The sequence below is a fragment of the Cervus canadensis genome, chromosome 16 (assembly GCF_019320065.1).
Source record: "Cervus canadensis isolate Bull #8, Minnesota chromosome 16, ASM1932006v1, whole genome shotgun sequence".
Classification (NCBI taxonomy): Eukaryota; Metazoa; Chordata; class Mammalia; order Artiodactyla; family Cervidae; genus Cervus; species Cervus canadensis.
The window spans coordinates 65272244-65297352 of NC_057401.1; the positions used below are offsets into that span (position 1 = coordinate 65272244).

The following is a 25109-nucleotide window of genomic DNA, read 5'->3' on the forward strand; positions in this document are numbered from 1 at the left end:
AGGATTGAAGGCAAAAGGAAAAGGGGGCAACAGAGGGTAAGATGGTTAGATAGCATTATTAACTCAATGGACATGAATTTGAGCACACTCCAGGAGATAGTGAAGGGTGGATGAGTCTGTGTGCTACAGTCCATGGGGTCACAAAGAGTTGGACATGACTTAGTGAACAATAAAAAAAAATGCACATGTTGAAGCCCTAATCCCTAATATGATAGTATTCAAAGACGGAGCATTTATGACAGTAATGAAGGTTAAATGAGGTCTTGAGGGTGGGGCCCTAATCCAATAGAACTGGAGTCCTTATAAGAAAAGGGAGAGACACCAGATATTTCTCTCCTTCTGCACACAGACACAGAGAAAAGGCCACGTGAGTGAGAAATGCCATCTGCAAGCCAAAGAGAGGAAGGTCACACCAGAAACCAACATCTTGATCTTCAGCTTCTAGACTCCACGGCTATGAGAAGATAAATATCTAGTGCTTAAACCATCTAGTCTGTGGTATTTCATTATGGCAGCCTGAGCAGACTAATACAAACAGTAACATATGGGTATCGTATATCAGAATTATTTGGGATGCAAGTGGCTGGAATCTAGCCCAACTGACTTAAGCAGAAGGGAATTTATTGACTTTACAACTGAAAAGTATAAAGGTAAAATTCAATCAAGGTTAGTTTCATCTGGGAGCCTGAACATTTTAACAGTACCCAGATTCTGGCTACATTACTTGACTCTCTCCTCTGGGTGGTGCAATCTCAGATTATTGCATCAAGAAAGCTAATCAACTCTAGTTTACAGCTCCCAAGTTCAAGTCCATGAAGAAGAGTGTAATATTCTCTTCCTTCAGTCTCAGCAAGTGGCTTTGCATTTCATTTACTTTGCTTGAATTGCATGCATGTAGCTGAGCCAATTCTCAGCTGGGAAAATGTGATGCTCTGACTGTGATTCACCTGAAGCCAGGTGTGGAGTCAATAATAGAATAAAATAATTAGAATAAGAGGGGAAACAAAAGACAGCTCCAGGCTACCAAATGCCCTCTACCTGGGGCCATGGCCGTGTTCACAATGCAGACAGAAGCACAGAAAGCTCCCATTAAAATGAGAGAAGTGAGTGACATATACATGCAGAAGAGAGAGGGTCAGAAAACAGAGCGGCAGCTCCTGGCTCCTGGTTTTCCAGGGTTTGCTTTCATCTCTTTCCGAGGTAAATCCATTCTTTCTTAGGGTCAATGAGACCCATTTGTGGCTTGATAGTATGTTCCCTTTCTTTCCTCTAAGGGTAACTTGCATTTAATACCCGTGTCTGAATATTTGTGTTCCCCCAAATTCATGTATTGAAATCCTAACCCAGAAGTTGATGGTATTAGGAGGTGGGGGCTTTGGGGAAGTGAGTATTAGGCCATAAGGGTGGAGCCCCTATGAGTGAGATTAGTGCCCTGATAACAGAGACTCCTCAGAGCCATTCCTTGCCCTCCCACCATCTGAGAACAGAGAGGGAAGCAGGTCCTCCCCAGACTCTGCATCTGGGGGTAATTTGATCTTGGACTTCCAGCTTCCAGAGCTGTGAGAAGAAAATGTCTACTGTTTACTAGTCACCCAGTCTATCATATGTTGTTACAGCAGCCCAAATGGACAAACATTGGTATACCTTATTAGAAGCCAAAGACATTAACTAATCCAAAGAGCTCACCAAGCTAACCACTCAGTGCTGGGAAAACAAGCAGAATGTTTTCCTGCTGAAGGAGCAGTCTGCATTGGAAGGGAAAGCAACCAAACTATGAGCCACAGTCTGAGACAGAAGAGTGGACATTTATTGCTTTGGCCCCCAGCCTTCTCACCTTGTCTTGTGGGAACCTTTGCCCCATTCTCTGATGATGCATTTTTGAGGTACGCTGATTCCATGTGTGAGTCAATCTGCATAGGATCAGCACATCCCATTCTTCTGACAAGAGTGACTGGCTTCCTGATGGTCACAAGGCACAAATGCCACCCATCCCAGCTAAGGGTATTCAGTTCCCAGGCTTTTGTTGTTCTCAGGGAGGTATACTGCCTTTTCCTGTTGGTGTGAAACGAGGAAGGCTGGTGGGGCTGGAACAGTAGTAGATATCCTATGAGCACATAGGGCCTGTGCATGAACTGAACATCAAGGAAGAAAAGCTGAAATATCTAGAGACAGAGCTCTATCCCAGTGAAATACTTTGATTTCAGCCTGGATCAAACCATACCTGAAGCAAGAGCTCCCTCTGGATTTCTTCAGTTTTGAGAACCAGAGTCCTTTTCCTTTTCATAAGCTGACTTGAGTTAGGGGTTTTATCATTTGCAGCAGAAAGAATCATAACTAACATAGCTTTGGAAAAAGTTGGGTTTGAGGAAAGATGTTAGGCAATCTATAAGATGAATAGGCTAAGTTACAAACATAGACAGCCTCTAAAACTCCAGTAGGTATGCTCTTTTCTTTGAAATCACAGAACACTTTGTTTTTACAACTTATATGGCATTTATCACACATTGCCTTGCATTGCAATTACAGCTCTTGTATGGTGGGTACAAATTTCACCATGATAAAAACTCTGGTGTACAGACATGAAACTTTCTTTATTGTTTTATAATTGAGCTTAATTTAGCTCACAAGCCCTCATTTCTGCTAATGGCTGAGAACTTAATCTTGCCGGTTCCTGGCAATTTTTCAGCCTTGGTTGAAAATTCAGTGTCTTGGGAGAGAAATACATATTGATTCAGGCTTACTAATCCCTTCACCCCACCCTTTTCCTTTGCGGGTGATCTGTGTCCTAGCAAGTACAGCCAGGAGGCAAAGGTCTGGTCTGGGAGCCAAACTCTGACCGCAGCGGGACTCTCTGACCACAGGGGGCGCTCTCTGAACACAGAGGGCCCTCTGTGATTGATCCCGCGGAGCCGGGTTGTAATCACTGCCGTCTCTGTTCACACTCAGGTCTTAGCTCAGCTTCTGAGAACGCAGCCTCACTCTCCATCAAGCCCCCAGCTCAGGTTGCCCACCAGGTTCCTGATCTCAGAGCACAGTCTCCCACCGACATTGCACACTCTCAACAGTCAGCTGTTCTGGAACACCCACTCCAACTTCAGGGGCTCCCTTTTCTGCACCCCAAGAAGCACCTCTTGCAGTTTGAGACATTTGAGGAGTCGGCTCCCTTTTAGACGCTCAGACAAGCCTGAGCTGCTCTTGGGTCTCGACCCTCCTGGGGAGGGGGGAGACTGGTCTCAAGAGGGGCTGAATCTCTCTCTCCCCACCCCTGTCTTGCTGTCCACATCGTGTGCTGAGGACCAGCTCTCTACTCTGGGCACCCCCAGGTAGGGCTGCTACATCAACAGTGATGATAACCCTTTTTTCCTTCACCTGCCTGGATATTACAGTGGAAAACTGTGATTTCTGAGAACATACTTCTGCTCTGGTTTCCCAGAAGCTCAACCCAGAGCTCCCCAAAGTGGACTTCACCTGCTGGCTCTTGGGGCCAGCTCTTCCCCTGCGACTTCATGGTCTGGTGCTAGTGGAGGAAGGGCCAGGAGAAAGCTACGAAGCAGCGTTACTGGGTAGGAAAAGCACCCAAGGTCTACTTCACAACAGGATCTGGCTCAGTGAGCATCAGGAGCCCGGACTGGCTCCGTGTGGGGTACGGTCACTGGGCACCACCCTTGCTGGTACTCTGACACCCTTCCGAGGGCCAAGCTCCCCCCGCTGTACAGAGAAGCAGAACCAGTAGAAGGATCTTGCCCGGCCATGCGCATGTGCTTTTTCTTTAGACAGTTGGTCCCGGTGTGATGACTCTGTTTTCAGCCTCTCGAAGTTGGCTCTAATATTACCTATTAGCAGCTTCCTGCTCAAGGGACCAGTGCATTTTTAGCCTCTCAAAGTTGGCTTTAGTATCATCTATTAGCAGCTTCCTGCTCAAGGGGCCAACCTAGAGCTTCCTTGGATGTTGGGTTAGGTGGGGTCCTCTGTGGCACGTTGAGGCATCCTCAGAGCTGTAGATTGAATTGTGTCCGTCTCCCGCCACCCCCCACCCATAGCCATGTTGAAGTTCTGGCCCCGGGTCCCTACCAATGTGACCTTGTTGGACACAGAGTCCTGGCAGATGTAAGCAGTTAAGGGTCTAGGGGAGATGAAGTTGGGTTAGGGTGGCCCCTAAACTCAATGATTGCTGTCAACCCAGGGACTGATGTCCTTACGGGAAACAGACAGGGAGTTCAGGGACACAGGTTTGCAGGGACAAGGCCACGAGAGGATGGAGGCAGACTGGAGTGCTGTGTCTACAAGCCAGGGCGTGTCTACAGCCAAGGGCTGCTGGCACCAGAACCTAGGAGGAAGCTGGGATGGACTGACCAGGAGAACCTTGGGTGGGAGCCCGGTCCTGCCAATACCTTGATCTCCAGCTTCTAACCTCCAGAGTCGTGAGACAGTAAGTTTCTGCTGTCGAAACCACTCAGTCTGTGCTACGTCGCTACAGCAGACCTGGGAGGGGAATTCACCCAGGAGCCTCCCTCCTGAGCCTCTGCCCTCAGGTCGGATATCCTAAAGGCTCGTGATTTATAGGAATCCGGGGGACTAAACAGGAGGGACCCCACTTAGGTCCCTTTATTGCCCCGGTTCCCCTGCTGCTCTGAGTCTGGGCCGCAGGTGGCTCAGGGATGCTCTCCTCTGGGGATTGCCCCCCAGGGACTGGAAGTGGCCGCACCCAGGAGGCTTGGGACCAGCCCTGGTGGGGAGGGCAGCACAGGGCTGCCTGGCGACCTGGGGATAAAAGCTGCTCTCCTTGTCCAGAATGGGACTGGCTCTGGGATGCTATTTGTGACCCGGAGCTCTACATGGGGTCAGGCTGAAGGGCTCCCCAGAGGAGACCACACCCCTGTTTACCTCCTTCACCCCTTCTGTAGGGGGTGGTGCTCCATTCTCCAGGACTAGCTCCCAGTCTCAGGCTTGGCTTCCCTGGGAGCTGACCCGAGACCCAAGGTCACAACTCTTGGAGGACCATGATGTTCTCTGCTGGTTAAGGCTCAGACGAAAGCAGGTATCCTCACGCTTGGCATAGGGGCTACCTGGAGAGTTCCTTTCAACACAGCTTCCTGGTCTTGACTCTGGAGATTCTGACAACACCTCTCAGGTGAAGCCTGAGAACTGGCTTTTATAACAAGCTCCTGGGTGTTGCTGCTGCCAGTCAAGAACCGCTAGATTGAGACCCACCGGCCTAGGATCTCCATGCACCTGGGCAAGGCTGACGGCCGAGAGGGCAAGCAAGCCAGGAGAGGTTGGCAGAAATTAATCTTCACATGGGATTTTTGAGGTCTGAAGACAGAGGCTGTGTGATGAGCTGAGCACTGAAAAAAAAATCTAGCATGTTTTATTTATTTTTTTTAATTCTGTTTTTTGGCCGTACCATGAGACATGTAGGATCTTAGTTCCCCGACCAGGGGTCGAACCCACATCCCTTGCATTGGAAATACAGATTCTTAATCACTGAACTGCCAAGGATGTCCCCTAGTGTTTCTGAAGGTTGGTTTCCCCGCCTAGCCTCCTGGCTTGTGTCTCAGCTCAGAGGAGTGAGCTGTGGGCAGAAGCCCCCAGAGCTGTTTACCGGTAGGTTTCTACAGGACCGAGGGACCAAAGCCATTCTCCTGGGCAGAAGGGACAAAGCTTGACTCAGAGAAGAGGAAGGGGGCATTCTCGTGTGTGTATGTGTGAGTGTGAGAGAGACAGTGTGTGTCTCTGTGTGTGTGTGTGTGTGTGTGTGATACATGTGGAATCATGGCTGCCTGTATGCTTTCCACTTTTCCTGATCAGGACAGAGCCAGCAGCAGCAGCAACAGCTCCCAACACAAAGGCTGGGGACGGGGCACCTGACACACACACGATCGTAGTTTCTAGTTGAACAGAAATTCCTCCTTCTGTGCAGTAACCTAGTTTTCTGAGCTAGCCCTCGCCTCCTCATTTGAGGTCCCCAGCAGTGTGGGATTTGCCATTTCCAGCCTTGCTCTCAAAGTCCAGTGTTTCATCTCCTGCCTTTTGCATGTCAGTTTCACAGATGCATCCTCTCTGCCTTTACCTCTCTGATCACTTGTTTTGTGGCTGCAGATACTCTATATCCCTCGCAGGCGGGGGACTGGGATTCTTTGTTCACAGACAGACCTGGATCCGGACCCATCACCCCTCTGCAGCCTACACATGCTTTGTGCTGCGCCCGTCGGCCAGGCCAGCAGGTGGCAGGGTGTCCATCCTTCTCGTTTTATACCGGATTCCGGGAAAGCAGCAAGCGCGGACCCCTCCCGTGTGTCTTCTTCCCTCTCAGAGTCACAAAGAGATGCTTCAGGTTCAGGGGCTGAGCTCATCCCGCTCCTGTTTCCGGCGAATTCTCATCACTGTCTGAGAGGCTGCTCCATCAGTACCAGCCCTCTCTGCAATTTCTTGCCTCCACAGGTACCTACTCTGCAGGTGCTCATACCTGCGCTGGATGATAATGGCGCCCCCACCTGGACCCCTTCCCGGGTGGTGGACCTGACCCCCCCGCCCCCCCACTGCTATGAGTGCGGGCTGCTAACAGCTCCAGCTGCCCCATCTCTGGATGGTGATACTTGACTTTTACTGGAGGAGGTCTTCTGGCTCAGAGTTCACCCACCTCCAGGATAGGGGAATATAGTCAAAGACTGTCTGCTAAAGGGTACAAAAGGCCAGCTCCTTGCCTCCAGAGGGGGTCATCTCTGCATCCCACAGTCAGATCTTTCCCCTGAATCTGGCTACCCCAGATTCAGTGCTGCACTGGGATATGGAGTGGTGAGGGCTGGAGCATTCTCTCAGATAGGGCTGGGGGGCATGGTGAGGGGGTTTCAGGAAAGCTGGCAGCTGCTAGAGCAGACCCCTCTCTGCCTAGCTGTGGGGGCAACCTGTGGGCATGTCTTTCTTTGAGTGGTGTCCAGGCTCCCTACAGCCCTTATAATAGTCCCAGCAGTCCTCCAATCAGCCAAGGGGACTTCTCTCTCCACATAGGACGCCAGGACTGGGAAGTCCAACGTGTGGTTCAAACAGCTTGCTCCTCAGGTTGAATCTCCACCGATATGTGGTTTAGTCGCTAAGTCATATCCAACTCTTGTGACCCCACGGACTGTAGCCCACCAGGCTCCTCTGTCCATAGGATTTTCCAGGCAAGAATACAGGAGTGGGTTGCCGTTTCCTTCTCCAGGGGATCTCCCTGACCCAGAGATAGAACCCAGGTCTCCAGCACTGCAGGTGGATTCTTTACCATCTGAGCCACTAGGGGAAGCTTACAAGCTTTCTTTTCCTCCCCATTTCCTCCCGGGGAAACAGGCCCCAACCTAATTACTTCTCTTCCCTTCGTACCTGGTTATGCGTGTATCTTTCTTGCAATGCTGGTTGTATAGGAGTCTTTCTGTCAGTCTCCAGTTTGCTTTCAGTGAGAATTGCTCCACATGTGCATGTATTATTGATGTATTCACGGGAGGAAGTGAGCCCTACAACCTCTTGCTCCACTATCTTGATGCAAACCTCTGCACTCTTCTGCTTTCTCACCCTCCTTCTTGAAAGTGAAGTGAAGTGAAGTGAAGGCGCTCAGTCATGTCTGACTCTTTGCGACCCCATGGACTATATAGCCTACCAGGCTCCTCTGTCCATGGGGTTTTCCAAGCAAGAGTACTGGAGTGAGTTGCCATTTCCTTCTCCAGGGTAGCCCTCCCTCAAAGCATCGTGTCCATCTGGCTCTTGTCTCAGGTTCTACTTCTAGGGGCCCAAATTTAGAGAATGTCTACCTGGAATGTGTAGTGTTGTGTGTGGGGGGGTGTGTGTGTGTATGTAGCTGACTTGAAGCGTGTTCCTCCATGAACTCACACCCTTCCCTCCGTCCCCACACAGCACTGTCCACAGAGAGATCTGTCCCTCACCTCGTCTGCTTCCTCCTTGTGCTGTCTGCATATTCTGCAGGGCGTACCACCAGGTTTTATCTGGCCACTCCCTGCTGAGAAGGCCTTGATTGCCTGTTCCTCCTCGTGGCCACAGGCAAGACCTCAGTAGACCTCCTTGTACATGGTCCCTGGGACCGGTGTGACCATTTCTCTGAATGGACAGATGGGAGTGAATTCTGAGCCTTGGGCACATGCAGACTTAGCTTTGTGGAGTCCTACATACAACTGCCCTGGGGTTTCCCTAGGTCCGTAGGAGCTGGATGTGCCCAGCAGCAGCAACACACACGTGTTCCTGTCTCCCCAAATCTCCAATACTGGGTGGGGTCTTCCCTTCCATTTTGCCATTCTGATGTTGGTTTTCCATCACTAATTTTGTTTTCCTCTCCATTGCTAACAGCTTTCAGCACCTCTGCACCTGCTTTTTGGGTATTGGTGCTCCCTGGTGTCTGCCCAGCCACCCCATCCACCCCTTCAGCTCTTTTCAACCCTTACTATCTTTGTTTTTTAATTTAAAGGACTTTGTTGTTGTGTACAGTTAAACTGTCTTCTCTAAGTGGGCCATCTGTCTCTTTTCCTTGTTTATGACAGCCTTCACTGAGCAGAGATCCTTAAATGCCACTGCCTTATGCTCTCATTGTCACATGGAGATTTTGATGAAAATGACTCATTTATATTTCACTTGCCCTTTATTGCAGTTCCCCAACCAGGATGGAGACACGAGTCCACAGGGACCTGGGTTAAGGGGCACTTCGAGTTACAGAGACCATTTTCACACAGAATTATGCTCGCTTTCTATTCTGACCCATAAATCCAGCCTTTCTACCTTGGCCCTCTCTTCCATGAACTTGAGTTATTTTTCCAGAGCTCTTTGGTCCCCCTGGTGGACCACTCCCTGGACCCTACAAGTGCCACAAAGCCCTTGAGCTGCATAGAAAACATGTTAGCACGCCAACCTGGTCCCCACACTGCAACGTAAATAACACGAGTTTGATTCCTCTGCAGACCCTCCAGAGAGGAATTGTTCATCTTTGTGAATCTCAGTTGGCCCCCAGTCATACATTGTTGCTCTTAGAACAAGCAAGCAATATTATAGCAAATGCCCAGGTGGATACAAAATGCTGCACTGTGTGGGCTGAGAAGGAAGCTGTTATAGTTAGTGGGGGCCTTTGGGGGCTCCTGGTATGATCTTAGGGGACAATTGGGCACACTGGCAGACTGATGCTCTGAGGGAGGAGAAGTGAAGGACTGGCCATGGTCTCCCATGTAAGTGATGACCAGGGGCAAATAGAGTGGGTTTTCAGGGGAGTGAGCCCAAGAACTGCAGCCTCCATTTAAACTCTGAGCATGGAACAGGTCTTCTAAGCCCTAAATCTCTGAGGTTCCCTAGTGGCTCAGTGGTAAAGAATCTGCCTGCCAAGTTGCAAGAAACAGGTTCGATCCCTTGGTTGGGAAGATCTCCTGGAGAAGGGAAATACTACCCACTTCAGTATTCTTGCCTGGGAAATCCCATAGACAGAGGAGCCTGGTGGGTTGCAGTCCAGAGGGCTGCGAAGAGTCAGACATGACTGAGCATGAGTGCATGCCTGCAAATCATACTTTGCTAATCTCAAATTTTTTTCCTGGTTCAGTCTTGGAGCTTTTTTTTTTAAAAGTCGTTGGAAAACTTTTGAGTATACTGGGAACAAGTTGAGCATGCAAATCTACATTTTCAATTGTAAATTGTATGAAATTTGGACACAAATCAAGTATTCCCAATGAAAATTTAGCATACAAATTGAGATGTATTGTGAGTGTATAATACACATTGGATTTGAAAGATTTGATAAAGATATCTTAATTTGTACTGATTTCATATTGAAATCATATTTTGTATATAATGGATTAAAATGTGTTATTAACATTAGTTCCACCTGTTTCATTTTACCTTTATTGGTGTGCTTACAAAATAAACTAAAATTATATGTATGGTGGTGTTATATTTCTATTAGGAAACATTGCTCTAGATGGTGTGTTATCCAGACTCTTCTCTCAAATATATTGTACCTAAAGAAAGAACCAAACTTTAGACTTCTTTGACTTCTGGTTTTCTCTAAGGTTAAAACTTTTAAAATGAATAATAAGCATGTGGTGGTGGTGGTTTAATCACTAAGTTGTGTCCGACTTTTGCGACCCCATGAGCTGTACCTGGACAGTCTCCTCTGTCCGTGGGATTCTCCAGGCAAGAATACTGGAGTAGGTTGCCATTTCTTTCTTCAGGGGGTCTTCCTGATCCAGGAATCGAACCTGGGTCTCCTGCATTGCAGGCAAAGTCTTTACTGAGCTACAAGGGAAGCCCAATAAACATGGGTGACATAGAAAAAAAAATTCTTTGACTCTACCTTTACTTTAAATACACTAAGACTAGTAAAAGATAATATCCTGACAGAACTTTTTTTTTTCCCCAAAAAGCACACTGTTTTTTCCTTCTATTTTTTCAGCTTGTTGCAGACTGACTTGATAGTGATTCTCCTCTCAGGGTTATTCTTAGCAAAGTAAGTCACTGATATAAAAACCCAGGGCTTCTTAAGGAAAGAGTCCTCTGCAAAACCCAGGTACATGCGTGCTTGCTCAGTCACTTCAGTCTTGTCTGACTCTTTGTGACCCCATGGACTGTAGCCCTCCAGGCTCCTCTGTCCGTGGGATTCTCCAGGCAAGAATACTGGAATGGGTGCCTTCGAAACCCAGGAGTTTGGCTAAAATGCAATTCCTGGATCCTGGATCTCCCGATGGGGATGACGTGGAGATCTGCACTTTTACAAACATTTCCTGATGATCTGAGTACAATTAGATTAAAATCGATGCTCTGCTGTGTTCCAGCTTCATTCCTGTATCATGCATTATCTCACTTAATTCCACAACTGCCCTGTGTGGAAAGTATTTCTAACCATATTTTACAGGCTTGACAATGAAGATTCATGATCATGAACTGTCTCAATTCCTAGGTGCTTATAAGAGTTGAAACAAGCTTTTCAAGACTGTGTCTGTCCATTTGCAATGCCGTCAGCCTGAAGAACAAAATTTACAAGAGAACTGGGAAGGAGAGAAGAAGCATTTGGCTCTTTGAAGGCAATAAGGAATTTCAGGTGGAAAACTGGATATTAAGGACTGTTTTGTTTCTCTCAAGTGAAATACTGAGGATTTCTGTAGTGAGAGCCTTGCTGATAATCTGTATCTTTCAGGAGGGGCTTGGTTAGCTGCTGTGACAAACATCCCCCAGCGAACTGAAATCATAAAGCTTTAGTCTGATACATATCTGTTGTGGGTCTGCAAAGAGGTTCTACTCAACGTAGTCATTCTGGGAGCTGGCCCCACAGCATTGCTGCTCTAGAAAGGTGTTATTAGCTGTGAGAACAAAGCAGCCAGGAGGGTCTTAAGGTGACATGTGTCACTTCTATTCAGAACCTCTGATCAGAGCCAGTCACCCAGCCCACCCATGTACACGCAGGAACCAGGAAGCACATCTTCCTTGCTTCCAGAAGCGCTACTGACCAGTTATGACCACCCTAGAGCCCCTATTCAGGTAGGGACTAGGATGAGGCAATGAGACTGAATCTTTACTACTTTAATATTTTATTCATCGTGAGTTCTTTTTTTCTCATTCATTTTTATTTTCTAAAAGATTGCATTGACATTATTTATTTTAATGACTGACGTTTTTGTACCCCTTTAAGTTTTATAGAAAGCCCCATCTTTGATACAAAGAGAGGATAAAGAATATGAGAATTTAGACTGAAATTTTGTCTGTACATTACAGACCAAGGGAAAAGCAATGCGTGCATGTGTGCTAAGTTGCCTCGGTCATGTGTGACTCTTTATGGCTGTAACCCTCCAGTCTCCTCTGTCCATGGGATTCTCCTGGCAAGAATACTGGAGTGGGTTGCCATTTCCTCCTCCAGGGGATCGTTACAACCTAGGGATTGAACCTGAGTCTCTTACGTCTCCTGCATTGGCAGGTGGGACTTTTTTTTTTTTTTTTTAAATCACTAGTGCCACTTGGGAAGCCCAGGGAAAAGCAATATTTATTGCTAAATTTTTAATCGAGCAGTATTTAGAGGTAAGAATATAGCTGACATCTATATTCATCTACTTAAATATTGGTGGAAAATGAAAATAGTGAGAAAGAGACACGAAGGTCAGGTGGAAATTAAGGTTCTCGAGTCCAGGCTACTCAGATTCCCTCCTTTGTCCACATAGTCTGGAAAACCTCTTGTATTCAATGTGCCCAGAGACCTTCCAAGTACATTAGGAAGACAATTAAAACCCTCATCCCAGAACCACAACATTTTCAATGATTGGGCTAAGGTTAATCAGTGTGAATTGAATAAAACAGCTTGTTCAAGTAAAATCAATTGAAATCTTGACGAGCAAAAATGGAAATTTGGCTGCCAGTCTTCCTTTCCTGAGAAATACCATCATGTTAGGTTTTTAAAATACTACTAGAATCCTACGGACGCTTCTGTAAGGTGCCAGAGACATTGATCTTGATGAAGACCCAGGATATTTTCCATCTATGGAACTATAATCATCTAGCAATTTAACTTATATTGACACTTGGTGTGCTTTTTCTTTTAACCAATGTCTTCCCAGTTCTGTCCCTCCGTGGATTTCATGTGGGTGTGAATCTATAAAATTGACCCAGATTCTCTCTCAGCAGTAGAATTGATCTCCTTTTCCCCTACGTGCCTTGTAAAATACATTTGTGAACTTTCTGAAGAAATTGAAAGGAGGACTTCTTCAAAGACCCGAACTATTTGCTGAATGTGTTTCTACTTTGAACATCATTAGAAGGAACACCTAAATGTGAGGTGAAAGCGAGAGAATCCTGACCATGACATCGCTTTAATCTTCTGTATTTTATATTCTGCAGAAAAACCCCTTTATCCCTAGAGCCATCCACAATGGACAGGATTACTCCATAATTGTCTATGAAAACGAGAAAAGCCCAGGTTTTTGAGAAATTTTCTCTAGGAGATTCTTGATGAACAATATGTCATTCTCTGAAGAATGGTCTTTGTTATCTGAAATCAAGTTTTCTTTATTTTGAATTTCTTTGGCTGCACTTCATCTCAGTTGTGGCAGAAGAGCTCTTAGCTTTAGCATGGGGGATCTAGCTCCTTGACCAGGGATTGAACTTGGGCCCCCTGCATTTGGAGTTCACAGTCTTAACCACTGGACCACCGGGGAAGTCCCACTAGGTGCCAGGTCCCTGAATGACTGCATGGGTAGAACCTCATTGCAGACCCACAATGGACATGTAGGATTAAGAACTTGAACTTCTTAGGAACTCACTCCCACATTCCCTTCTGCATTTTCAGAAAATCGACTTGACAGACAAACTTTCCTACAGCTAGAAGCCAGTTAAGGCTACATTAGTAACTCACAGCCAGTGGGCTAGCTTTTCCCCATTGCCTTCCTGGAGATAATTAGGATCCTGGAAAGATTCATTAATATCTGTTCCCTAGGGTGGCACAGTGGTAAAGAATCTGCTTGCCAATACAGGATGCATAAGAGATGAGGATTCAATCCCTGGGTCAGGAAGATCCCCTGGAGTAGGAAATGGCTACTCACTCCAGTATTCTTGCTTGGAAAATTCCATGGACAGAAGGAGCCTGGTGGGCTGCAGTCCATGGGGCTGCAAAGAGTTGGATGAAACTGAGTGACTGAACACCCACAGGATCAAACGCACCAAAAAGAAGCCCTATGGGCTGCTGGGGAAAGACTCACTAGAATTGTGATGAGGAGTGTTGTTGTAGAAGGATGCTCCTTCTGGGTGAAGAAAGATCATAAAAGAAGAGGTTTTCTACTTGGGTGACCAGTTATCAGAAAATGTGTCACTATCCCCTGGACAGAATTTTGAAGGATGAGCAGGGGTCCTTTAGAAGAAAGGATCCTCTTTCTGAACTCTGTGAGTCCATTAGTAGCAACCTGGCATTTCACAGCCAAGGTTTCTCTGTGACCTTCAGATGACTTGCCCAGGGCCACCATCCTCTCTTGTCTTTAAACAGAGATGGAAGTGCCTGAAAGTTTAGGGGGCCCCCACCCCCCAAAAGGATGGCTCCTAGTACAAAAGCCAGCCTCCTTTGCTGACCAGTGGGACAAACACTGAGGCACAACATACACTTCAGAGCCCCTTTGGAATCAGACAGAGTCTGGGGCTTCACCCAAAATTGCGTCTTTGCCTGCCTGCTGGAGAAAACTCTCAAGAGTACTTTGGACAACAAGGAGATCCAACTAGTCAATCCTAAAGGAAATCAATCCTGAATTGTCATTGGAAGGACTGATGCTGAAGCTGAAGCTCCATTCCCTGGGCCATTTGATGTGAAGAGCCAACTCATTGGAAAAGCCCCTGAAACTGGGAAAGATTGAAGGCAAAAGGAGAAGGGGGCGACAGAGGATGAGGTGGTTGGATGGCATCACTGACTCAATGGACATGAATCTGAGCATAGTCCAGGAAATGGTGAAGGAAGGGGAAGCCTGGTGAGCTGCAGTCCATGGGGCTGCAGAGAGTTGGACACAACTGACTGACTGAGCAGCAACTGGCTTCTGAGGTTTCTGATTGGCTCCACCCACCTCGAGGGGTATCTGGCCTCAATGAACAGCCTGCACCCGAATCCTTGCTCAGTGCATCCTGGGAGGACCAGCTTTTGAGAGTGTCTATCAGAACAAGGCCTCAGCAGCTGCATGTTTCAGAAATCGAAAATATCAGATCAAATGAACTTGTACTGTGTGTGAAAATAATTCATGAACCATGAAGTGCTTTACTGTGTTGGTGATTATATTATATTCTCAATTTACAATTGTCTTCCAAAACAGGCTTGGAGGAAACGTTGTCAGCATTATTACCCTGTTGGCTCACTGTGTGAATGTGTAGAGATGGGTTAAATCTGCGTGAGAAACCCTCTCTCTTCTCTCTTTGATTCACAGTTTTTGCTTGGCCCATTGGAGCTTTTCTAGGGCTTGTATTTTAGTATTTCGCTTACAATTGCAGAGTTATTTATTTCATAAACCCACCTCTTAAACCCAATAAAACACCATTTCTTCAAAGGAGCTGTTTTCATTCTGTGAATATGAAAAAAAATAAAGGTGATAAATCACGAACATCTCATATCAGAGAGTTACTTTATCTTTTTGGCACTGGCCCTGAGAGAGCAGGGGCCAGAATCAGATAGAGCCTCTTTGCTCTTTCTGGAGTCTTCCACCACGCCTGTTAACATGCGGGCTGCTATCAGATGTGGTTAGAAGCCAGCTACAGGCTCGATTTACTGCTCTCCTTCGGCGTGGTCCATTTGCCCCAGGTTCAATAAGCCATAAAAAATAGATCCTCGGCCAATTTGACAGCCTCTGCTCTGGAGATGCAAAGTCAACAGGAAAATCTACAACAAGATGCTTCTCCTTTTATTCTGTTTATTTGGAAAAATAATCTCAGGATCAGCGATCTATTTTAGAGGAAGGTCAATAGAAACTCAGGCCATTTATATTAATAAAATTTCCCTGAGTTTAAAATAACAATCTTTCTAATCTTTCCTCCTTTCTCCTTCCTTCCCTTCCTCCCTCCCTCTTATCTTGAATTAGACTATAGCTTCATAATTTGTGAAGGTTAGTGTGATTTCAAGAGTGAATTTACAGAAATTAAAAAAATCAATTTGGCAGCACAACCCTATAAATTTTTCACAGAAGCTGTTCTGTATCACTGCCTATCTCCCGGGAGGCAAGAGTGCTAACGGCTCAGGTTTTCAGGAGGTGACCAGTGCTGGCTTTTCAATTGCCAACAATCTGACTTTGAGCAAATTGAATCCTCTGAGTCACATTTTTTTTCAGATGCAAATAGAAGCATAGCTTGTCTGTGGTGGAAAGAGATGCCATTCTAGCCCAGAATCCACTTAACAGGAGCTTAATAAGTGATGGGCATGGTTACCATCAAGATTAGGCCGACTTGCATGAACAAAAAAGATAAGACTGTGAAAAGGAAAGAAAAAGGAAATTGGGAAGGGGGAAGGGTTTGTCTTTTTCTTTTAAATACAGTCCTGGAATAGGCACCAAAATGTTTTCTTTGAGCTGTTTTTCAGTTGCTCGGTTGTGTCCAACTCTTTGCAACCCCATGGACTGCAGTACGCCAGATTTTCCTGGAGTTTGTTCAAATTCATGTCCATTGAGTTGGTGATGCCATCCAACCATCTTATCTTCTGTTGCCCTCTTTTCCTCCTGCGCTCAATCTTTTCCAACATCAAGATCTCTTCCAATGAGTCAGCTCTTTGCATCAGGTGGCCAAAGTGTTAGAACTTCAGCTTTAGCATCAGTCCTTCCAATGAATATCTGGGGTTGATTTCCTTTCGGATTGAGTCTGAGTTTGTAGAAGGAAAGAACTATCTGTGTGGATGGGGGTGGGTGGGAGGGGTGGGGGTGACCAGCTAGAGCCAGATCAGAAGGTCATGATTACTCTGGTAGCCTCCACCTGGAAGCTGTCTTGGGTCAAAAGTTCTGGGGGTGTTGGGGAAATACCCTCTTGTGAACATGGTCTTCCCTTCGGCAATGGCCAGCTGAATTGGACCAGAGGGTGGGAGTTAATATGAGCAACAAGTATCTAATCTCAAACACAGCTTTCTCCCCAGTTCAGTTCCTTCACCTTAGCCTTCTTTGTATAACCCTCTTGTTCAGGGAACTATTGTCCCAGCAAAAACAGAGTCAATCAGTGCTCACTGTGATCTCAGAGAGACAGTAGTGAGTGGTGGCTTGTAGTGGGATCTCAGTTCTCTGCCCAGGAGTTGAATCTCGGCAGCCTGGATGAAAGTCAGGAATCTTAGCCACTAGTCCACCAGGGGCTAGAGGCTACAAGCAAATTTCCCCAGGCTCTTGTCGCCATTAAAAAATGCATTTCTCTAGGAGGCAAAATCTGTAAAAAAAAAAAAAAAAACCACAGTGCAAAGTTTATTACTAGAGACACAGCGCAGGTGGGAGAGGAAGGATTTGCTTATTTAAGATGGAAGCAAGGCAGAAACGCACACCTGGAGAGAAATGGTGTGGGCGACCCCCCTCACGAGGAGGGGTGCAGCAAAGAGGCAGTTAAATCCATTGCATACAGCAGTTCTTCTGGGTCTTTGTTTATCTTTGGCCAAATATCTGTTTTTGGGGGTTTTTTTCCTGCACGTCTGACTTGCCCTAGGACCTTCCCCAACATGCATGAGCAAACTTTTATTTCAAGATGGAGTCCAGCTCAGAGGATTATGGGGGAGCCTTGGCGTCACATATTATGAGATGTTGCCCTCTCCTTTTTGACCCACAAGGAGCCTTTCTGCTCATGTGTCTCCCTTGCCCCACGGATGGGAAATATGTGACCTCTTGATCCTTTACTCAAATAGGGTTTGCCCCCTCTTTGTCCCTGCCAAAACTATTATCATGAAATGTCCTCAGGAGACAAAGTCCAGCTCTTTATCCTGTTCCTGCTGTTATTTCCATCTCAAAGTGCAAACAGGAGGCTGGTTGTAAAAGTCTAGGCTGCAGCCCATCTATCTCCTGCCTCAGTTGGAGCATGTTAAGCTGAGGGTCTTCTGGAGGTTAAGGATTCTTTGTTGCTGTGTTGCTGTTTCTTTCTTTATCTTCAGTGATCTAGTTCCATCCTGCCTGCAACCAGAGATTGGTACCTGAACATGCAGATGATGTTATGTGGTCCTGTCTGGGGATTTAGGGTGAGTTTTGATGTCTTGAGCTGGAGGCAAGAGTAAAGACCTGGGGAGATGAAAGGATACAACAGAAGGAGCTTTGTTCCCTGTACGGAAGCTGCATTGAAATGAAAACTCAAGCACAAACTTCGTTAACGCGCGCATGTTCTGCTTCTCATAGTGGTTGTCAGACCTGAGTTATTGGCAGCGTAAATTTCTTAGCAAATTTCTCTCTCTTTAACCCTGCCTAACATACCCTGCCTTGTTTGCCTTTTATAAAAATCAGAGCCTTTCTGAAAGGGGGTGACCTGGAAACTCATATGTCCTCATTCCTTTGGGAGAAATTTTCAAATCCTAAAATACCTAGGAGAGAGAGAGGCGTGACTTGAAAATTAGTCACCAAGAAAATGGTAAAAATTCACCGTTAGAAAGCTAGAGAGTCTGACTTTTGAAGCCTCTCTTTTTCCGAGATTCACCTTTAAAAAAAGAGAGGTTAAAACATGGTACTTTGAATCTACAAACTAAATTGAGAGGGAAATCCTAGAGCCTTAACACATCACCTCATCGCAAGTAAGAAAATGTTTTGAATAAATGTAGGAATTGCAGCTCTGGATAACTGTGTGTTAGGGGGAAAGATGGATTACTATCACCACCAGGCAATTATTAACATTCCTCAAGCTGATCTATTTCATGAAATTAAAAGTGATTTTAGGAAGGTACAACTGCTTACTTCACAAAGGTTTGAAAATTTTGCCACTTAATTTCTCGTTAACTTGGAGTGAAAAGGTAATAAACCCAGGAGATCTAAGTCTTAATCCAGAAGTGATTTTAGCTGATATTAAAAAAGCAGCCTTAAAAAACCCACACTTATTTAACTTTCTCCTCTGTCACACATGTTGGCAAAAGTATACTCTGGAGTTGTAACACGTGTATATTGATTTATGAAACTATGTTGGATTGTTTCCTGGGCAGAGAACTTGTATTCAGCTGAAGAATTCAGTCTTTGAATTCTGAAACTTTCTACCCAGTGTCCAGGAAATGTCAGTGGTGAAGGTAATGGGCCATACAAATAAAATCCTCACTGTGGTAGCTGATGGTTTAGTCACTAAGTCGTGTTGTGTCCCAGGCAAGAATACTGGAGTGGGGGGCCATTTCCTTCTCCAGGGGATCTTCCTGACCCAGGGATGGAACCTGAGTTTCCTGAATTGCAGGCAGATTCTTTACCAGCTGAGCCAAAAGGAACACACCTGCAAACCTGGCGTCATGAGTTTATTTTGTATTAGATGCTCAGATTCTCCATGTGGCAGGGCTCTGCTAACTAGTTCCGTCCAACAAGAGTGGACTTTTTCTGTCCACCATTTGAAAATCTTATGTTAATTTCCTGTAAGTGTTCTTTGTACCACTAACTTGGTGACTTAAAATAATGCAGATCTTTTCCCTGGTGGGTCTAAAGGCCAGAAGACTGAAATCAATGTGTTGGCAGGACCATAAACCATCTGGACTCTGTGAGACGATTGGCTTCTTTGCCTTTTTCAGCTTCCAGTGGCCACTTAGAGTCCCTCTGCTTGTGGCCTCCTGACACCTTCCTTTATCTTAAAAATGCATCACTTCAGTCCCTACTACTGTCAGTTTCCCTCTGCCTTTCTCTTATAAGGACCACACTCAGCTAATCCGATAAAATCCCCATCTCGAGATCCTTAACTTAATCCCCTTTGCCACAGAAGGGAACATCTGCAGGATCCAGGATTAGAAGTTGTATACCTTTCGGGACCATTTTTCAGCCTACCACATTTTAGGATGCAAATTATTAAATTTGACCAGCATCACCACTGTATCCCTTTTATAGGTATGGCTTAGTGGAGAAGAGGGTGACAGAGGATTAGATGGTTGAATGGTATCACGGATTCAATGGACACGAACTTGGGCAAACTCTGGGAGATGGTAAAGGACGGGGAAGTCTGGTGTGCTGCAGTCTATGGGGTCACAAAGAGTCAGACAAGACTTGGTGACTGAACAACAACAGCCATGGTAAAGAATCCGCCTACTTATGCAGGAGCCACAGGAGACGTAGGTTCCATCCCTGGGTCGGGAAAATCCCCTGAAGGAGGAGATGGCAAACCACTCCAGTATTCTTGCCCATGGACAGAAGAGCCTGGTGGTCTATAGTCCATGGGGTCACAAAGAGTTGGACACTCTAAGTGACTGAACACGCGTGCTTGTAGAGCATTTGACACTTTATTTAATTAAATCTTCTAAACTAAGAAAATAATATGCTTGTGACTAATAACAAACAAACAAACGAAAACCAAGCAGTACAAAATATCTACAATGAAACGTGAGCGAGGTTGTTTTTGGTGGCCAGGTGGTTGCTTTATTCTGCCTGAGACCCTTCCCTGGAGCTAATCATAGTTACCTGTGTCCTGGTGTCCTTCCAGAAAGTTTTCATACGTGTCTTATATGCTTTTTAACATGAATGTGAAATGCTCTACACGTTGCTCTGAATTTGAACTTTCTAGTTCCTTTACCTTGGCACTCTTTCCTTATCAATGCATCCAATTTTATTCTATTTCTTTTAACCGTTATGTAATATTCTGTTGAGTGGAGATATCATAATTTATTTAAGAATTTTTTTTTTTAAATATAAACTTTTAGATTATATCCAGGATTCTATCTGCCATCACAGGGTCACCTACACTATTGTATGTGTATTCCTTTCCCTCTCTATATAATTAGTAATTTGTTTATTGCTGAGTAGCTTCCATTGTATAAACAGATCACAATTAGCTTTTTTTTTTTCTCTTGGGGATAGACATATGATTGTTTCCAGTATTTATTATGAATAAAGTTGTGATAAAAACTGGAATGTGAATCTTTGTGTGAACGTATTTCTATTTTTCTTTGGTAAATATTAGTATTGGAATTGTTGGGTCCTGGGGTTTGTGTATGGCCAACTTTAGAAATACTGCTGATGGAAGAAATTTTCACATATTAAGGTGTGGGGAAGTCATGCTGACTTACATCTAATTTAACCTGGGCTTCAGGCTAACCAAGCAGCCTGCTTGTGGCCCATTAAACCTGCATCATACACCTGCTTTAACCATTAAAGAAAGGAACGCATGTACAGACCAAAGCAGAGCAACTCTGGTTCTGGCATTCAGATTGGAGCTGCGTGGCCGTGCGGACATTCCTGCCTGACTGACAACCTGCATTTTCTGAACTTTATTCGACTCAGGGATGCCACCAGCCGTCTCAAAACAATACCCGCTAGCGCCTGTCAGGAGCAACCACATGCTCTCAAGTCTCCCCTTGTAATTATACAACTGTTTTTGACCCTAAGTAACCCATGCTTCACAAGCACCCTAGCTGCAAACTTAACTCTTGACAAACAGCTTATGTAACTTTGTGTTGTTGGGGGTTTTTTGTTTTTTTTTTCTGGCGTTTATAAATCTCCCCCATTTTTCAGTCTGGCAGAACACAATCTAAGTGCTTCCTGTGTTTCCTGGGCTATCACCCTCAGCTCAGCTCAGGTAAAGCTCTTTTCTATTCCTATTATAGATTGTTTATGGCTTATTTCCGTCAACACTGTCAAATCATTCCCAAAGGTGGTTTCAAAGGTTACTCACCTAACACAATGTGAGAGTCTCAGCTGTTCTACCTTCTTGCCAACACACGGCTTTGCATCTTTTCCATGTTAACCATTTGGCGAAGGTGTAACAGTATTTCACTATGTTTTCAGTTTTTCCAGAAGTCATGTTTGGATGTGAGAGTTGGACCATAAAGAAGACTGAGCTCCAAAGAACTGACACTTTTGAACTGTGGTGTTAGATAAGACTCTTGAGAGTCCCTTGGCAACAAGGAGATCCAACTAGTCCATCCTAAAGGAAATCAACCCTGAATATTCATTGGAAGGACTGATGCTGAAGCTGAAGCTCCAATCCTTTGGCCACATGATGCAAAGAGCTGACTCACTGGAAAAGACCCTGATGCTGGGAAAGATTGAAGGCAGGAGGAGAAGGGGACAGCAGAGGATGAGACGGTTGGATAGCATCATTGACTCAATAGACATGAGTTTTAGCAAGCTCTGGGAGATGGTGAAGGACAGGGAAGCCTGGCGTGCTGCAGTCCATGGGGTCGCAAAGAGTCAGACACAAGTTAGTAACTGAACAATAGTAACAACACTTTCAGTTAGCATTTCCCTAATCACTAATGAGTTTTGAGTGACTTTTCATATGTTCATTGACCATTTGGTTATCTTCTTAATGTATGAATTGCTTATTCACATCTTTTTCTTACTTTTTGTTGGTTTACCCGCCTTGTCCTTACTGGTTTGAAGGAGTTATTCACATTCTGGGTACAACTTCTTAATCAGATATAAGCATTGAAAATATTACCTCCCTCTCTGTGAATTCTCATTCGCTCTTTTAATGTTGGCTTTTCATGAACAAAACTTCTTAATTCTAAACTGTTGCTGTTTCTCAAACTTTTTCTAGAGGGTCAGTGTGCTTTTGTGTTTTTAATACTTTATGAAATCTTTGCTATTCCAAGTGCAGAAGGATATTCTTTTATGTGATTTTCCAGGCATATAACCACTCAGGGGGAGCTGGTGGTAAAGAATCTGCCTGTCAATGCAGGAGATGCATGTTTGATCCCTACATCAGGAAGACCCCCTGAAGCTGTAAATGGCAACCCACTCCACTACTTTTGCCTGGAGAATCCCATGGACAGAGGAGCCTGATGGATTACAGCCCACAGGGTAACAAAGAGTCAGACACGACTGAGCACCCACCTACCATAACCACCTGAAATTGTTTTCAGTATATAGTGTGAGGGCCCAAGATTATTTCTTAAAACTGTGACTATTCAAGTGACCTAGCACCAGTTATGGGAAGGATCATCTTTTCCTTTTGACTCTGTAGTTCACCTCAGTCATAAATCAAATGAATGCGAATCTGTGGGTCTGCTTCTGTCCCCTCTAGTTTGTTTCATTGTCTGTCATTTGATTTAGGAAAAATGAAGAATTGTGACCCTGTTTTGCACCTGAGTGCCTTAGAGCTTGTACCATTGGGCTAACTCTGTTTTGGTCAACACGTACTTAAAGAGTATTTTGTGTATGTTTAACTTGGTGCCTTCAGTAAGATAGAGTGTTTACATTTATCTTCATTAGATACCCCATCTTTTCCCCAGGTCTCAGGAGGAAATAAGTCAGTACCAGTTTGCTGGTAAAATCCTGTGATCCTGGACAGAGAGTCTGCTGCAGAGAAATGGGCAGAGGACCGCTTCAGGACGAGGTTCCTTCAGTTCGTGAAGACTTGCTTCCATAGCATTCCTCTTTCAGTTGGGCCTCATCCCCTCTCTCCTGGGCCTCAGATAACCTTGATGTTTCTCCAAGCCACCCTCAAACCCCATCTGCTTATTTCCATCTTTCCTGGAGATGCCTCTCCCAGGATGGCCTCTCTCCTGCTTTTGGTCTCTATAAAGTTTACCCCCAGGAAGATTCCCCTGTAGGAGAGTATGGCAAGCCACTCCAGTACTCTTGCCCGGAGGATCCTATGGACAGAGGAGCCTGGTGGGCTACAGTTCGTGGGGTCACAAAGAGTTGGACACAACTGAAGCGACTTAGCGCACATGCACACACACACACATACTCTGATGTCATCTAGAAAACCTCCCTCAATCCTGTCAGCCCTTATGGATCTTTCTCTCCTCTGAACCTGACAGCTGCTATTATTTCTGAATCACTTATTTTGGCTTTCGTATCATTACTAAACATCTCAATGGAGAAAGCAATGGCACCCCACTCCAGTATTCTTGCCTGGAAAATCCCATGGGTGGAGGAGACTGGTAGGTTGAAGTCCATGGGGACGCGAAGAGTTGGACATGACTGAGCGACTTCACTTTCAATTTCACTTTCATGCATTGGAGAAGGACATGGCAACCCACTCCAGTGTTCTTGCCTGGAGAATCCCAGGGGTGGCAGAGCCTGGTGGGCTGCTGTCTATGGGGTCGCACAAAGTCGGACACGACTGAAGCGACTTAGCAGCAGCAAACATCTCAAAGATGCTTGTCTTGTCTCTCAAGCTAGAAGCCCAGCCCTGCAGGAGGGCACAACCCCTCTCTCTTAGTCAAAGCAGTTGCTCAATAAATATTGTATCCTGGATGGGGGGATGAGGAGGCCTGGAGGCAGCCTAGCAGAGTGGCCTGCTTTGGGGTGCCAAGCAGCAGAGGGCCTGCTGCCGGTGTGAGATTCAGCATGCTCTGCCCCCTGTTAGATGCCTGGTGAGCCGATGTCCCTAACACTGGTGTCAGCTTGCTGAGAACCGTCCTAAAGCCTCCCTTCATCTTTCCAAATATTTGAATCAGAAAAGATGCCAGCTCTCATGCGGGACAGAGCAGGGCGTGATCCAGGTGGGACGCGGACCACGCAGTTCATCTGAGTCAGAACTTTTTGCTTTTTTAGCTGAAAATGAAAGCATTGCTGATACTCTCTGTGCAGCTGAGAGTCAGCAAGCCTGCAACCAAGGAAGCTGTCAGAATATGAGGGACGGGTGGCCACCACCGTCTCCAAGCTGCTCACAGCCCCGTCGTCTGCACAGATGAGCCCGCGCACCTGCTGGACGGGACGTCCTTTAAATCAGTGTTAAATAGCAGCGCCGGGACGTGCCTTCAGAGCACTGTCATGGTGAACGGTGTGTGCTGGCTGATGAATTAAAAAAAGCTGTTGAGTTGCAGGTAAAATGAGACAAATATGGAGAGATGTTCTGGGTGTTTGGGATTTTTTTGTCATTTGCTAGTGACAGATGTTTCAGGGATTTCGTCCCTGGGTCTTGCCAGATGTTCTCCACTTAACTTCCCTGAGGTTCCTGGCAGAATGGAAGGACTGATCTGTAGCCTGTTTTCCCTCTTTTAAAACCACTTTCCAGGACCTGAGCAGTTGAGAAAATAAATATTGCCACGCCGGCCTCCTCTCATTTGGTGATTTCTGACAAGTGTGCTGTGTAAAAATAAAACTTTGGCTCTGGTTCTCGGGAGCCACCGGAATCATTTGTAGTCATCCGTCTGCTAACGATGGGCTTACAGTTTGCTATAAGAACATTCCATTCATCATTCCCTCCTGGATGTCCCTTAGGTCCTAAGTAGAAAAATAGAAGTACAGTTATGTGGCAGCATGCATTTCTGATCACACAAACCTCAGCACTCAACGATCTGAGCCTTAAATTCTCTCCCGTGTTCTCTGTGTGGAGAGGGATTTCACCCCACGGGGATCCCAGGCTAGGCATGACTTCATGATCTGTTAGACAGAATGCTTCTCTCAGGGGGTTGCCGAGGCTGAGTCTGCAAGAGGTGGTAAGGATATGTGAACAGGAAACGTGGGCCCTCAGAAGATGCTGCCTGGCTTTAAATGCCCCAAAGGGGGTCTTTCAGGGAAGGGAGAGGCCATTTGGGCTTGGGCAAAACTTGCAATATCACGGTTGAGGCC

The 25109-nt window shown here is 45.7% G+C and overlaps 1 protein-coding gene across 1 annotated transcript in view; it reads right to left on the bottom strand.

Annotated features, from left to right (window-relative positions):
- LOC122454540 (60S ribosomal protein L35a-like) overlaps nt 1–7483 on the bottom strand; it is a 19569-nt gene extending 12086 nt beyond the window's left edge. The window contains exon 1 of the mRNA XM_043489095.1: nt 7360–7483. The gene's annotated coding sequence lies outside the window, so the exon portion shown is untranslated. The remainder of the gene's footprint in view (nt 1–7359) is intronic.
- Between the last annotated feature and the right edge of the window lie 17626 nt (nt 7484–25109).